The sequence below is a fragment of the Thalassophryne amazonica genome, chromosome 10, assembly GCF_902500255.1.
Source record: "Thalassophryne amazonica chromosome 10, fThaAma1.1, whole genome shotgun sequence".
Lineage (NCBI taxonomy): Eukaryota > Metazoa > Chordata > Actinopteri > Batrachoidiformes > Batrachoididae > Thalassophryne > Thalassophryne amazonica.
In genome coordinates, this window is record NC_047112.1 from 114548165 (window position 1) to 114564466 (window position 16302).

Below are 16302 nucleotides of genomic sequence, written 5' to 3' on the forward strand. Positions count from 1 at the left end.
AAAGTAATTCTATATTGTACTGCTTGACAAAGGTTTTCAAAAGTAATGCCTTGCCCATGTGATTATATCAGGTATTGATGAATGCGGGTTCTTCATGCAGTGACATCTGAGGTATTGGAGGTCACAGTGCTCATTTTAGGCTTGCACCCTTGCCTCTTACACACCGAAATCCCACCAGTCTCCTTGACTCATTTAATGATATTATGCACTGTAGAGAGAACTATGCAAGTCCCTTCTACTCCGTCTTTGAGAAACATCATTTTTAACCATTTCAATCATTTTCTCATGCATTGGTTGGCAAACTGGAGATCCTCTGCCCATCTTTGCTTCTGAAAGACTCTGCCTTTGTGTTGATACTACTTTTATACCAAATCATGATTACAATCACCTGTTTGACATGACATCATTTCATTTATTTATTTTTACCAAATTACTCGCAGTAAATTGTAATGTGTCTTCTAACAGCCTTCAGTGCATTAATGTTAACAAATTAAATGAAATTAATCACAAAAACATGAAATATGTTGGGTTCATGTTGTCTGCAATGAAACAGAAGTCAAAGTAGATACAAGAATCACCTCGTGTTTTTTTTGTTTTTTTTGCATTTTCACACCTCATCATCATCTTCTCCCCCACCTCCCCCGAGCTCTTCTGACATGTTTCCATCTCGTCCCTCAGCTGCTGCTGTCAATTCCTCATTGGGAACAGGAGGTAAAGAAAGATGAGCAGTGTGTCATCGCGTCCAGATTGCTTTGGTTCCTGAATGTAATGATTTTACACGTGCCAGAGTCCAACCGGCGAGGCAGCAGATACGTCGCTGTACATTCTTGTTTTGTTGTTTTGGATTTGTGAGGTTACTGATCCGTGTAAAGGATCTCTGGACCCATCGTTTGGGTCACATGATAAGTACATTTGTTTATGTGTAATAAAAGCCGATCTGTTTTTTTCCTAGGCCAGCAGCTGTAGTGCACGTCCAGCCAATGTGACCTTGTAAAGGTAAAATAAGTTTTACAAAGATAAATAAAAACTTGAAAGTGTTGAACATTACTGGTGCGTTGTTTTTGTTTTTGTTTTGTTTTGTTTTGTTTTTTGTAGGGTTTCTAAGATGACTAAATACAGGTTTGAATGTTCCTAAAAAGCGTGACATTAACCGTGGACAGATTCTGAGTGAGAGGACCAAGAAACACTCCAGGCAGCCACGTTTCCTCCCATACTGTTTTACCACCATTAACAGCTGATCGACGCTGGACTGGCCGTCGTTCGACCTCGCACCGCCGTCACTGAAATAGCTGAGGTGTGCATGCTGACTGCTGACGGCAGGGAAAATTCCAGTGGATACAACAGATGTTTGTGGAAATGATATCTAATTTGAAACCGAGCTTCATTTCTCCGTGTGATATTTTAACTGATTCATCAGCGGTGTCACTGTGACCGCTAAGCTGCCCTCTGCGTGTGTCAGCACATTGCTGAAAAAAGATTAGCCACATCGAAACCAGTGCTTCTACTTCTTAACCTTAAAAGATAGTTGCACGTGTAAAGTAACAGTAAATCACAAACTGCTTTTAAAAGAACAAAGATGTTCCTCACAGAATCTGACTCGGTACGCACAACAGCAGTGTGTCTAAAGAACAAAAGTCAGCATTTTTTATTATTATTTATTTTTTCATTATTTTACCGTTTGTAAAGTATACTTTTACTTTTAGACACTGGGCCCTATCTTCCATCTGGTGCACACTGTGAGAGTCATTGCTAGCTTCCAGCTGACACAGTTATTTTCTTGCCCACTCATTCACTCATTCATCTTCATCCACTTACTCCAATGGGTCACAGGACACTAGAACGTATCCCAGTAGTCATAGGGCATGAGGCCGGGTACACCCTGGACAGGACTCCAGCCTATCGCACAGCCACATAGAGACAAACAAACACATTCACATCTGCACGCACACCTACGGACAATTTAAAGTTTCCAGTCCACCTAACCTGCATGTCCCTGGATGTGGGAGGAAGCCGGAGCACCTGGAGGGAACCCACAGAAACATGGGCAGAACATGCAAACTCCAGACAGAAAGGCCACAGCAGGGAGTCAAACCCAGGACCTTGAAATGCTTCTTACGGAGCCCCTCCTTAGTTGCCCTGGCTGTGTGTTTGGGGTCATTGTCATGCTGGAAGACCCAGCCACGACCCATCTTCAATGCTCTTACTGAGGGAAGGAGGTTGTTTGCCAAAATCTCGCAATACATGACCCCATCCATCCTCCCTTCAATACGGTGCAGTCGTCCTGTCCCCTTTGCAGAAGAGCACCCCCAGAGTATGATGTTTCCACCCCCATGCTTCACAGTTGGGATGGTTTTCTTGGGGTTGTTCTCATCCTCTAAACACGGTAAGTGGAGTTGATTCCAAAAAGCTCTATTCTGGTCTCATCTGACCACATGACCTTCTCCCATGCCTCCTCTGGATCATCCAGATGGTCACTGGTGAACTTCAAACGGGCCTGGACATGTGCTGGCTTGAGCAGGGGAACCTTGCTGCCCTGCAGGATTTTAAACCATGACAGCATCATGTATTACTAATGTAATCTTTGTGACTGTGGTCCCAGCTCTCTTCAGGTCATTGACCAGGTCCTCCTGTGTAGTTCTGAGCTTTCTCAGAATCATCCTTATCCCACAAAGTGAGATCTTGCATGGAATCCCAGACCGAGGGAGATTGACAGTCATCTTGTGTTTCTTCTACTTTCTAATAAATAATCATAACAGTTGTTGTCTTCTACCAAGCTGCTTGCCTGTTGTCCTGTAGTCCATCCCAGCCTTGTGCAGGTCTACAGTTTTGTCCCTGGTGTCCTTAGACAGCTCTTTGGTCTTGGCTATGGTGGACAGGTTGGAGTGTGATTGATTGTGTGAACAGGTGTCTTTTATACAGGTAACAAGTTCAAACAGGTGCAATTAATACAGGTAAAGAGTGCAGAATAAGAGGGCTTCTTAAAGAAAAATTAACAGGTCTGTAAGAGACAGAATTCTTACTGATTGGTCGGTGATCAAATACTTACAGGGTGGGCCAATAAAATGTTACTTCGTATCCAAAGAAGAGGAGCGTGGATTGAACATGTCATCAATTACTGAACTGTGCGGAAAACAAGAGACAAAGTGAGAAACCTTTGTATCAAATGTTAATTTGATGCTTCTGTTACAACTCTAAATAAAATTTTTGAATAAGATCTCATTTCTAAAACTTGTGTATGATCAAAAAGTGGTAACATTTTATTGGCCCACCTTGTATTTCATGCAATAAAATGCAAGTTAATTATTTAAAAATCATGCATTGTGAATTTCTGATTTTTTTCTTTTTTTTCTTTTTTTTTTTTTTTGTCTCTCACAGTTGAAGTGTACCTACGATAACAGACCTCTCCATTCTTTGTAGGTGGGAAAACCTGCAAAATCTGCAGTCTATCAAATATTTATTTGCCTCACTGTATATATTCAAAGCCAAGTGGCGTCTGTGTATTTATATGCATGTGTGTAACTTTGATCACAGAGAAAGTGCACTGAAAAAAGAGAATGTTTGAACCAACTTAAAAAAGTGTTACAATATGTAAAAACCTGAATGAAGTAAGTTGTCTGAACTTAAGGTTGAAAGTTAAATCAATTCTAACTTAAGTTCAAAAAACTTAATTCATCTACTTCACTAATCACCCTATTAAATGTTCATTCAGTTGTTTAATTTTGTAGAAAAAAAGCAGATCACAGACATGACACAAAACTAAAGTAATTTCAAATGGCAACTTTCTGGCTTTAAGAAACACTATAAGAAATCAGGAAAAAAAATTGTGGTAGTCAGTAACAGTTACTTTTTTAGACCAAGCAGAGGGGAAAAAATATGGACTCATTCAATTCTGAGGAATAAATTATGGAATCATGAAAAACAAAAGAACGCTCCAACACATCACTAGTATTTTGTTGCACCACCTCTGGCTTTTCTAACAGCTTGCAGTCTCTGAGGCATGGACTTAATGAGTGACAAACAGTACTCTTCATCAATCTGGCTCCAACTTTCTCTGATTGCTGTTGCCAGATCAGCTTTGCAGGTTGGAGCCTTGTCATGGACCATTTTCTTCAACTTCCACTTCCACAAGAGCTGGACATTAGCCATTTTCCAGCAGATTTCACTTTTAATGAGATTTTGTCATGGAAAGCCACGCGGAGGCTTCGCGCGTCACAACCGATTCGCTGATGAAGCGAGACAAAGGAACACCTCCGTTTCGGAGTGTTAGAGGACAAGTTGGGACATGCCTATCTCGGCTTTCAGTGCTTACCAGTCGAGTGAGTATAAGAGAACTTGTGGAGAGCTGGACATGTCCCGCTCTTGTGATAACCAGAGAAAGAGCGCACAACGGTCTCGTATCCACAGAGCCATCCGTTTAGAAATGATCCAGTGGTTTGTGCCTCATCGTCGCAGCTCGGAGCGCGGCGCACCGACCGTCCTTAAAAGGGTCCTTAAAGCTGTAGTTAAAGTCCTTATTCTCTGTGAAGCCCGTAAAATTTTCACCGAAAGCCAGATACATTTTTCGAATGGTTTCCAGGTGCCAGTCTCTAACAGCTTCTGAAAAAATTCTGATGGAAAAAAAGTCCTTTTCATCCCGCCATTTCCAGACAATGAAAATCCGATGAGGGGGCGGGACCACTTCACAAGGCGTGCTCACAGGCGAATGACGTCACCGACAGGCGTGGGAAAACACACACATGCGCACGAGGGTTCAAGCATGTCTGACGTAAAAACATGAATGAAATCCATATAGTTTTTAAAAAAAATAAAAAGGACCGTTAATTTATGGACAGACCACGTATGTTTTTAAACAAGCCTCCCAGGGACGCAAAATGAATTTCAGTTTTAAACTGACAAATAAAGTATATATCTATCTGTCTGTCTAGTCAAGACATTGACCGTTTGTCAAACGGTCTTTAATATGAAGCCTCGGACACTGTGTCAAATAGGTTGTTAAATGGACTGCATTTATATAAATGGACTGCATTTATATAGCACTTTTCCATCTGCATCAGACGCTCAAAGCGCTTTACAATCATGCCTCACATTCACCCCGATGTCAGGGTGTATGTTGTTCTTAGTGGAACAGTGTGAAGTGTGGCTCTCTGAGCTCTGCTTTTATCCATGTCAGGGCAGGGGGGCCACGTGTGGACAATCATGCATACAGTGTCTAAAGAATGCATCTATCAAAACATTTAAACAGAGTTAATTAAAAAAAACAGGTTCTTAAAGCAGAGTTCAAGAATGATGGATTTTGTCACAGTGTTTGTGGTTCTCAGTGCTGTGATGATCAAAGAGTCCTTTTCATCCAAGAGAATGTCTTTTCAACATGGTGCTGATCAGAGGTCACTTGAAGGTTGTGAACAAAGTCTTACTGTGAAACTTGTCTTTATTTAAGACAGTGCCTTTCTTCTGCATTGTGATTGACCACAATTGCTCTCAGCTGTTTGTGTCACTCAGAGGTCATTTGTGTGATAAGGCTGAAGGACTGACTTTATCAGATTTTGTAAAACTGAAGATGTTTTTCATTCTGAACGTGGGGTCACAAGCAGTCAAACAGACATTTAGTGAACAGAAAAACAATATTTATCATTTTGGTTTCCACAAAAAGCAGAGCTGGGGTCCTGAGATGGACCGGCACTGGAGGTAAGAGCAGAGCTTGGAGGAGGAGCTGAGATAGGGGCCTGAGATGGAGTGTGGACAACTGCTCAGTCCTAGTTTTAGACCCGATTTACACCTAGCTTAGACAAGGTAGGTTTATTCCTGGTTTAGACCCTATTAAACCTTCTTTAGAGCTAGTTTAGTCTTAGTTTTGTCCTGGTACACCTCCTCTCTCCAGTAGGGAACAAGCCACTGTCAAACGAGCCTGAGCAATTGCTTTCTGGTGGGTTTCAGTATTCACCAAATGTCTTTTGCTGAGGTAGACTTCAGTGAACTGCAAAAAAGGCATTCCACATGTTTAGATACTCATCCATCTTAGTACAAAAATGGTCAAAAGAAACATACTGAAGATGTTGACCATTAACACTGAAATCCCACAGCTATTGCTGTCCTGCGTCTTGTGTCTGAGTTTTCTGGCAGCCCATTTCTCTCTACTACCACAGCTTTGGGTTAGTGGTTTATTGTCAATTACCCTGATCAAAAGTTTACATACATTCAGGGCTTAATTTGAGGGGGAGCAAGCCGGAGCGCGCTCCGGAACCTCTGACGTTGGCTCCGCCAGCTATTTATACTGGATCTGTGATCCGCCACCTCTCTTGACTAACAAAATATTAAAAAAATATCACAGCGATTGCTCTCACTGCCAATCACACCGCTGCCCTCCTGTCTGCTGTGCGGAATTGCACCAAATCTGGCAACAAGTCCAGAGGCTACGCTGTTTTGATCTGGATGTTGACGTAGCCGCAGAGCTCCGTGGCCACCAAGAGAGGACTTGGATTCTTTGCGGGTCCCGCATCCGTACCCCCGGAGGCAGTGAGTGAAGGGAGAGCCGCGCATTGTGTTCTGCATGTGTCTGTTTATAATCTTCTCGCACAGAAGAAAAAAAGAGAGTGTTTACACAGGAGAGAAAAGTGAGAAAATGTTAATGCCTGTTTGAGAAAAGTGTGTAGTGAGGGGTTTTACAGCCTTAAAACATCTATAATAGCGCTACTTCGCGGATTTTGTACTGCGTTCACACCTGGCGCGATCAGACGCTACAAATTCGCGGGGGTCGCGTGGCGACAGACGCGCCTCCTTCGCCCGGTGTGTCGCTCTGCTTGGGTGGACTTTCGCTGCGAAAATTCACCCCGGTGCGTCATCAAATGGGAGGAGCTTCCATTCTGCTCGGTGTCAAGTCATCACGATGGACCTTGATCACACGGAGCGAGTTGTGAAAAGCTCCCAATACAGAGAGTATCATTATTTGCTGCAGGAGCTGCGTCTGGATGATGGCCGCTTTCAGCGGTCCATCCGCCTCTGCAGGACCCAGTTTGAGGACCAACTGTCCTGTTCACGTGTAAACAATTAAAAAAAAAGAAACTCCGCTGCTTGCTGCAGCTCGCTCTTCCCCCATAAAACTCTGTCATAATTGTGTTTAGAAACCAGTCACCATTTGTTTTATTATACATCTGTGTAGTTAATTAATAAAATATTCTCTACAGACAATTCGCTCGCGCGCGTAAAATAAAAAAAAAAAACGAACAAAACTCTGCTGCTTGCTGTGAGGCTGCTCCTCGCTCTTTCCCAAAAAAACCTCTGTCGTAATTGTCTTTAGAAACCAGTCACCATTTGCTTTATTATACATCTGTGTAGTTAATAAGTAAAATAATCTCCATGGATGATTCCCTCACGTGCGCACGTAAAAAAAAAAGAAAAGAAAAAGAAACTCCACTCTCCCTGCTGTGGTGCTGTTGCTTGCTCCAAAAACTGTCATGATTGTGAAATTGTTGGGGAAAGTGTAGTGACACGGACCCACAACAGGGGGCGCAAATGAACAGACAATGAAAGAGTCAAATATGAACACTTTACTGTTGTGAATGAGCACAACACAGAGGAATGTGAAATTTTACAGACAGTCAGTCACAAGGGTGACGTGTGGGCAGGCTCGAGGATAGAAGACGTCTGTCCTGAGATGAACCGGAACCACACGATTTCCTCCGCCACCGAACCCGGAGAATACTGGAGCCGCCAAGTCCCGAGTCCCCAGGTGGCCACCGTCTTCGAAGGTCAGATCTGGTACTGCTGGTGAGGAGCAGAGACAATAAGATATGGGTGTGTGCACACCCAGTAGCAACAACGGTGGGAATACCGCCTCCACCTCTAACACATACTCGTGCAGCTCCTGTCTACCCACTTATCTGGTAGAGGTGTGCAGCGGAGCCATTGCTGGACACACCGAACGCCGGTCTCACAGACACGGAACACCACAGGAAAACGGCTGCAAAAAAGAGTTCAGACTGATACACAGTTCACTTTCAAGGCTGAGAATACTACCTGAACGGTTTGACGATATCTCGGCGATGAGGTGGAGATGACGTCCGGGTTTTATGGAGTGAGATGATGAAGCATGAATGAGTGACAGCTGTCAGGAGATAATGAGTGACAGCTGTCACCCCCGGCTGTGTCCATGGCGGCAGCGCCCTCTCCTGCCTGAAGCCCGCACTTCAGGCAGGGCGCCCTCTGGTGGTGGGCCAGCAGTACCTCCTCTTCTGGCGGCCCACACAACAGAAATAAAGGACAAAAGAGACATAAGTCCTGCTCACAGGCTGCTACCAGATACAGGACATGTTCACATCTTCAGTCAAACTCCAGACATCTCCACGTCACTACATATTCAGTCCCTGATTGGTCAAAAGTTCAGATTTTTCAACTTGGGGAGGAGGGCAACACGACGTGACGCGACGCAATATCGCGCCACAAACGCGCAAAACGCTCAAAATCGCTTCACTCGCGTCGCGCTGCACAGTTTGCCAAAACGCGGCAACATGTGGCTGCAGTCGCACGCGTCGCACCCGGTGTGAACGCGAAGAATGTAACTCCCGCGATAAATGAGGGACCACTGTACATCATTAAACAGGAATTTATACTCTATCCGGATTTGGCGTGACTAGTGTTATTAATGCCCAGTTTATTTTCGGTGTGTCGCACAGCGTTGTTCGCTAGCCCCCCCCCCCCCCCCCCACTTCTTTTTTTTTTCTGCACCGGAGCCACCCATCCTCTGCGCTCCGGGACCTCCCACTTTACAAATTAAGCACTCATACATTCATTCTTAATACCATGTATCGCCCCCTTTAACATCAATGACAGCTTGGAGTCTTTTGTGGTAGTCGTGTATGAGGCTCTCTGATGGTGAAGCTGCCACTGAATATGTCTTGGACTTTGTTTACATCAATTACAAAGAAATACAAACAGTTTGGCACTTTATGGTAAATCTGGAGTAGACAGTTCTCAAAAACTGAGTGAGTCTGCAAGAAGGAGAAGAGTGAAGAAAGACACCCAGACAACCCAGAGGAAGTTATAGGCTTATCTTATGTGGCTGTGATTGGAGAAATTGTGCACAGTGCAAATTTTGTTTTTTACATCATCACTCTTAGCTTCATAATGGAGTAGAGTGGAGAAGGATATTCTTTCACCAAAACAGATCAAATCTAGACTTGCATCTCAGATGTACATTCTGGCAATTTGTAGCTAAACTTTGAGGTCTTCTTTTTAAGAAAATCCTCCTCTATACCACTTCATCATGAAGCTGTATAACTGGTGAGATGGCTTCATTCCGTGATGGATGGCTGCCCCAGGGAGGACACTGCTTTGGTCATGATTGATTTCAATGTGATCATGGATGCTGACATGGCTGATCTTGAGGACTATATCAGTCCCTGCAAATCTTGTTACTGTGGTGAAAATGAATCAATGCTCTTTGACTTTCCAAAGGTTCTGGGGCAGTGAGTTGCATGATCCTGGTGCCAGCATCCAAAGTGCCGCTGGACATGACTGGACATGGAATCAGCATTGGGTAAGATCTTGGAGACAAGTGACTTTGCTGTCTTTGTCAGTGAGGAAAAATTCCCTGACCTTGACTTTGCAGATGATCCTGTGATCTTTGTGGAATCAATAGGTTTCCTGATAATAGCACTTGATAAAGTGGCTGTGGAGTTGAAGAGTTTAGGTTGAGGATTATCCTAGATCAAGACTAAAGCCCTGTTCAGTTTGCGGTTAGCAATACGGCTCGAGTTTGATTCAATCCAGATTACGTTCTAGTGTTCAGACCTGTTTTTCAAATCCGGTGTCACAGATTGAACAGTCCACCCTAAAAATCTGTCCCTTGTGTCACTTTGGAGCATCAGCATCGATTAATAGATTATGGCCTTGTTTCTGCTTAAAACTGACTTTAGAATGATTTAAGAGGTTTTACTTTGTCATCTGATGGTTAATAGTCACATTATTCCCTTTGATCTGTTTGGATGTAGAGAGCTAGACTCAGAGTCAGTCTCAGACACGCTGGTGTCATGCTTTGATCACTCCCCGTCTTTTATTATGAAATAATGCTGAATTTATGTGGAAATGATTGTTGTACAAAAGCTTCAGATATCTGTTACTGAGAAAGATGATGACTGGAGGCAGTTTGAAGCAGAATCAAGGTGGTAATCTGTTAATCAATTAATCAGTTAATGTTGACGCTCCGAAAAGATGTCAATCAATCAATCAATTTTATTTATATAGCGCCAAATCACAACAAACAGTTGCCCCAAGGCGCTTTATATTGTAAGGCAAAAGCCATACAATAATTACGTAAAACCCCCAACGGTCAAAACGACCCCCTGTGAGCAAGCACTTGGCGACAGTGGGAAGGAAAAACTCCCTTTTAACAGGAAGAAACCTCCAGCAGAACCAGGCGCATCTCCTCCTCTCTGCTCTCCTTCTGTGTTTCTCTATCTCTGCTCCAACCTTCAAAAGTCCCAACCAGACTGTGAATTCTTCAAACTATATTTGGATTAACCTTGGAATTGATCAGCTGGTCTCTGAATGCTATTGACACCATTTTTTTCAACAAGGAAATCAGGGTTGGGGGACCCTGCTTGCCCAGATGGAACCTACCCTGTGGGCTATGTTCTCGATGGCTGGGAGACGTGGCATGTTGCGTGTTTGCTACCACTCTCTGTGGAGGACGTTGAAGATTTATTTATATTTGGTTTTGTTGTGGGAGCGCTGGTACTGATTGGTCTATGTACTACCCTGTTCTACCATAGAACTGGCAAGACGGCTGCTACAGAACTACGACCCCTCACCTGTCCGTCATGATTAATGAGTTGGGCAAGACGATACAGTCTCAGACTGTGTTAACCCTTGAACTCAGATGTAAGTTGGATAACATCTTGGAGCAAATGTACAGCTTTGCAAAGGAAGATGTCGGAGAACAGGGTATACTCATAAATTGGATTTGGTTGGGCAGAGGAGCTGCAAATGTGTTTCTCTGCTCAACCCTAAACATGGCAGACTTATCAGCCTCCGAAGGTGAAAATGCCCCACTGTTTTCCTCCAGAAGAATTTCTGTGGCCTTGGTGAACCATTCAGCTGCCCTCTTATCTTCTGCCCCTCCATATAGTCTGATGTTGTCAAGGCAACTCCAGACAAAATGACACACTGACAGAAACTGATACAAACTCATGTGACTGGGTACAAAAAGGAGCATCCCCAAAAGGCTCAGCCATTCACATGCAAAGATGGGGTGAGGATCACCACTTTGTGAACAACTGCGTGAAAAAAATAGTCCAACAGTTTAAGTACAATGTTTCTCAATGTTTAATTGCAAGGAATTTAAGGATTCCATCATCTACCGTCTATAATATAATCAAATCAAATCAAATCAATTTTATTTATATAACGCCAAATCACAACAAACAGTTCCCCCAAGGCGCCTTATATTGTAAGGCAAGGCCATACAATAATTACGGAAAAACCCCAGCGGTCAAAACGACCCCCTGTGAGCAAGCACTTGGCAACAGTGGGAAGGAAAATCTCCCTTTTAACAGGAAGAAACCTCCAGCAGAACCAGGCTCAGGGAGGGGCAGTCTTCTGCTGGGACTGGTTGGGGCTGAGGGAGAGAACCAGGAAAAAGACATGCTGTGGAGGGGAGCAGAGATCAATCACTAATGATTAAATGCAGAGTGGTGCATACAGAGCAAAAAGAGAAAGAAACACTCAGTGCATCATGGGAACCCCCCAGCAGTCTAAGTCTATAGCAGCATAACTAAGGGATGGTTCAGGGTCACCTGATCCAGCCCTAACTATAAGCTTTAGCAAAAAGGAAAGTTTTAAGCCTAATCTTAAAAGTAGAGAGGGTGTCTGTCTCCCTGATCTGAATTGGGAGCTGGTTCCACAGGAGAGGAGCCTGAAAGCTGAAGGCTCTGCCTCCCATTCTACTCTTACAAACCCTAGGAACTACAAGTAAGCCTGCAGTCTGAGAGCAAAGCGCTCTATTGGGGTGATATGGTACTATGAGGTCCCTAAGATAAGATGGGACCTGATTATTCAAAACCTTACAAGTAAGAAGAAGAATTTTAAATTCTATTCTAGAATTAACAGGAAGCCAATGAAGAGAGGCCAATATGGGTGAGATATGCTCTCTCCTTCTAGTCCCCGTCAGTACTCTAGCTGCAGCATTTTGAATTAACTGAAGGCTTTTTAGGGAACTTTTAGGACAACCTGATAATAATGAATTACAATAGTCCAGCCTAGAGGAAATAAATGCATGAATTAGTTTTTCAGCATCACTCTGAGACAAGACCTTTCTAATTTTAGAGATATTGCGCAAATGCAAAAAAGCAGTCCGACATATTTGTTTAATATGCGCATTGAATGACATATCCTGATCAAAAATGACTCCAAGATTTCTCACAGTATTACTAGAGGTCAGGGTAATGCCATCCAGAGTAAGGATCTGGTTAGACACCATGTTTCTAAGATTTGTGGGGCCAAGTACAATAACTTCAGTTTTATCTGAGTTTAAAAGCAGGAAATTAGAGGTCATCCATGTCTTTATGTCTGTAAGACAATCCTGCAGTTTAGCTAATTGGTGTGTGTCCTCTGGCTTCATGGATAGATAAAGCTGCGTATCATCTGCGTAACAATGAAAATTTAAGCAATGCCGTCTAATAATACTGCCTAAGGGAAACATGTATAAAGTGAATAAAATTGGTCCTAGCACAGAACCTTGTGGAACTCCATAATTAACCTTAGTCTGTGAAGAAGATTCCCCATTTACATGAACAAATTGTAATCTATTAGATAAATATGATTCAAACCACCGCAGCACAGTGCCTTTAATACCTATGGCATGCTCTAATCTCTGTAATAAAATTTATGGTCAACAGTATCAAAAGCAGCACTGAGGTCTAACAGAACAAGCACAGAGATGAGTCCACTGTCTGAGGCCATAAGAAGATAATTTGTAACCTTCACTAATGCTGTTTCTGTACTATGATGAATTCTAAAACCTGACTGAAACTCTTCAAATAGACCATTCCTCTGCAGATGATCAGTTAGCTGTTTTACAACTACCCTTTCAAGAATTTTTGAGAGAAAAGGAAGGTTGGAGATTGGCCTATAATTAGCTAAGATAGCTGGGTCAAGTGAAGGCTTTTTAAGTAATGGTTTAATTACTGCCACCTTAAAAGCCTGTGGTACATAGCCAACTAATAAAGATAGATTGATCATATTTAAGATCGAAGCATTAAATAATGGTAGGGCTTCCTTGAGCAGCCTGGTAGGAATGGGGTCTAATATACATGTTGATGGTTTGGATGAAGTAACTAATGAAAATAACTCAGACAGAACAATCTGAGAGAAAGAGTCTAACGAAATACCGGCATCACTGAAAGCAGCCAAAGATAACGATATGTCTTTGGGATGGTTATGAGTAATTTTTCTCTAATAGTTAAAATTTTATTAGCAAAGAAAGTCATGAAGTCATTACTAGTTAAAGTTAAAGGAATACTCGGCTCATAGAGCTCTGACTCTTTGTCAGCCTGGCTACAGTGCTGAAAAGAAACCTGGGGTTGTTCTTATTTTCTTCAATTAATGATGAGTAGTAAGATGTCCTAGCTTTACGGAGGGCTTTTTTATAGAGCAACAGACTCTTTTTTCCAGGCTAAGTGAAGATCTTCTAAATTAGTGAGATGCCATTTCCTCTCCAACTTACGGGTTATCTGCTTTAAGCTGCGAGTTTGTGAGTTATACCACAGAGTCAGGCACTTCTGATTTAAAGCTCTCTTTTTCAGAGGAGCTACAGCATCCAAAGTTGTCTTTAATGAGGATGTAAAACTATTGACGAGATACTCTATCTCACTTACAGAGTTTAGGTAGCTACTCTGCACTGTGTTGGTATATGGCATTAGAGAACATAAAGAAGGAAGTATATCCTTAAACCTAGTTACAGCGCTTTCTGAAAGACTTCTAGTGTAATGAAACTTATTCCCCACTGCTGGGTAGTCCATCAGAGTAAATGTTATTAAGAAATGATCAGACAGAAGGGAGTTTTCAGGGAATACTGTTAAGTCTTCAATTTCCATACCTTAAGTCAGAACAAGATCTAAGATATGATTAAAGTGGTGGGTGGACTCATTTACATTTTGAGCAAAGCCAATTGAGTCTAATAATAGATAAATGCAGTGTTGAGGCTGTCATTCTCAGCATCTGTGTGGATGTTAAAATCTCCCACTATAATTATCTTATCTGAGCTAAGCACTAAGTCAGACAAAAGGTCTGAAAATTCACAGAGAAACTCACAGTAACGACCAGGAGGACAATAGATAACAACAAATAAAACTGGTTTTTGGGACTTCCAATTTAGATGGACAAGACTAAGAGTCAAGCTTTCAAATGAATTAAAGCTCTGTCTGGGTTTTGATTAATTAATAAGCTGGAATGGAAGATTGCTGCTAATCCTCCGCCTCGGCCCGTGCTACGAGCATTCTGGCAGTTAGTGTGACTCGGGGGTGTTGACTCATTTAAACTAACATATTCATCCTGCTGTAACCAGGTTTCTGTTTTCTTTTTTATGCTTAAATAGATTTTTGCTGGTTATTGGTGGTCTGGGAGCAGGCACCGTCTCTACGGGGATGGGGTAATGAGGGGATGGCAGGGGGAGAGAAGCTGCAGAGAGGTGTGTAAGACTCTGCTTCCTGGTCCCAACCCTGGATAGTCACGGTTTGGAGGATTTAAGAAAATTGGCCAGATTTCTAGAAATGAGAGCTGCTCCATCCAAAGTGGGATGGATGCCGTCTCTCCTAACAAGACCAGGTTTTCCCCAGAAGCTTTGCCAATTATCTATGAAGCCCACCTCATTTTTTGGACACCACCTCAGACAGACAGCAATTCAAGGAGAACATGCGGCTAAACATGTCACTCCCGGTCTGATTGGGGAGGGCCCAGAGAAAACTACAGAGTCCGACATTGTTTTTGCAAATTTACACACCAATCTCAATTTTAATTTTAGTGACTCCGATTGGCGTAACGGGTGTCATTACTGCCGACGTGAATACAATCTTACCAAATTTACGCTTAGCCTTAGCCAGCAGTTTCAAATTTCCTTCAATGTCGCCTGCTCTGGCCCCCGGAAGACAATTGACTATGGGTTGCTGGTGTCGCTAACTTTACATTTCTCAAAACAGAGTCGCCAATAACCAGAGTTTGATCCTCGGCGGGTGTGTCGCGAGTGGGGAAAAAACGGTTAGAGATGTGAACGGGTGTGGTGGTGTACACGGGGCTTCTGTTTAGGGCTACGCTTCCTCCTCACAGTCACCCAGTCGGCCTGCTTTCCCGGCTGCTCGGGATCTGCCAGAGGAGGAAACTAACGGCGGCTAAGCTACCTTGGTCCGCACTGACTACAGGGGCCTGGCTAGCTGTAGAATTTTCCACGGTGCGGAGCCAAGTCTCCAATTCTCCCAGCCTGGCCTCCAAGCTACGAATAAGCTACACTTATTACAAGTACCATTACTGCTAAAGGAGGCGAGGAATAACTAAACATTTCACACCCAGAGCCGAAATGTGCGGGAGAGAAGGGAAGCGCCATGCTAAACCGGCTAAGAGCTAGTAGCTGCGCTAAGCTAGCAGATTCCTAAAAACACACAAAGTGAATAATGTGTAAATAATTTAGAGGTGATTCAGCAGAGGGAGTGCTTTAGTTAAGGCACGTGAAGATTACACTGTGAAGCAAATCGTTATCTAGGTAACTAGATCAATCTACCTGCGCAGATTAAACAGCTAACAGATACAGCAAAACACCACTGTGCTCCGGAACAGGACGTGATACAATACCGCAGTGAGAGCCAACCACCAGTAGAGGCAGATGTATGCACAGTTATTCAAAAGGGGACTGATTTTTAGGGGATTACCGTTCAGTCTGTGACACCAGCTCATCTTACACACGCCTCCAACTCAATATGACATGACAGCTTCCATGTGTGAACATGGAAGGGAACACACCTGGTGGATTTTCTTGGTGAGAAGGTGTCCTAGAGAAATAAGGTTGTTTGTTGTCCCTCACCATTGTAACCACATTGAATGCTGCCACAGTGGTGAGCACCCTGTGGGCACACCAGAGCAGGAGTGAGGAATGTTTCATGTCATGATCCCCAAAACTCGCTGAATCATTGTCACATTTACATTCAGATATGGCGAATCCTGCTGAAATCCAGCTCAAATCTGCCTCAAGCCAGATAGAAAACACTTCAGATTCAGAAGAAACTATCCAAGCCAGATTTCGATCAACTCCTGCTAAACCGC

The 16302-nt window shown here is 43.1% G+C and overlaps 1 long non-coding RNA gene across 1 annotated transcript; it reads left to right on the forward strand.

Moving 5' to 3' along the window:
- Positions 1-623: 623 nt before the first annotated feature.
- Positions 624-1592, forward strand: LOC117518066. Its single transcript, XR_004562911.1, has 3 exons — positions 624-711; positions 953-996; positions 1096-1592. It is a non-coding gene; the product is annotated as an uncharacterized LOC117518066 (long non-coding RNA).
- The last annotated feature ends 14710 nt before the right edge of the window (positions 1593-16302 follow it).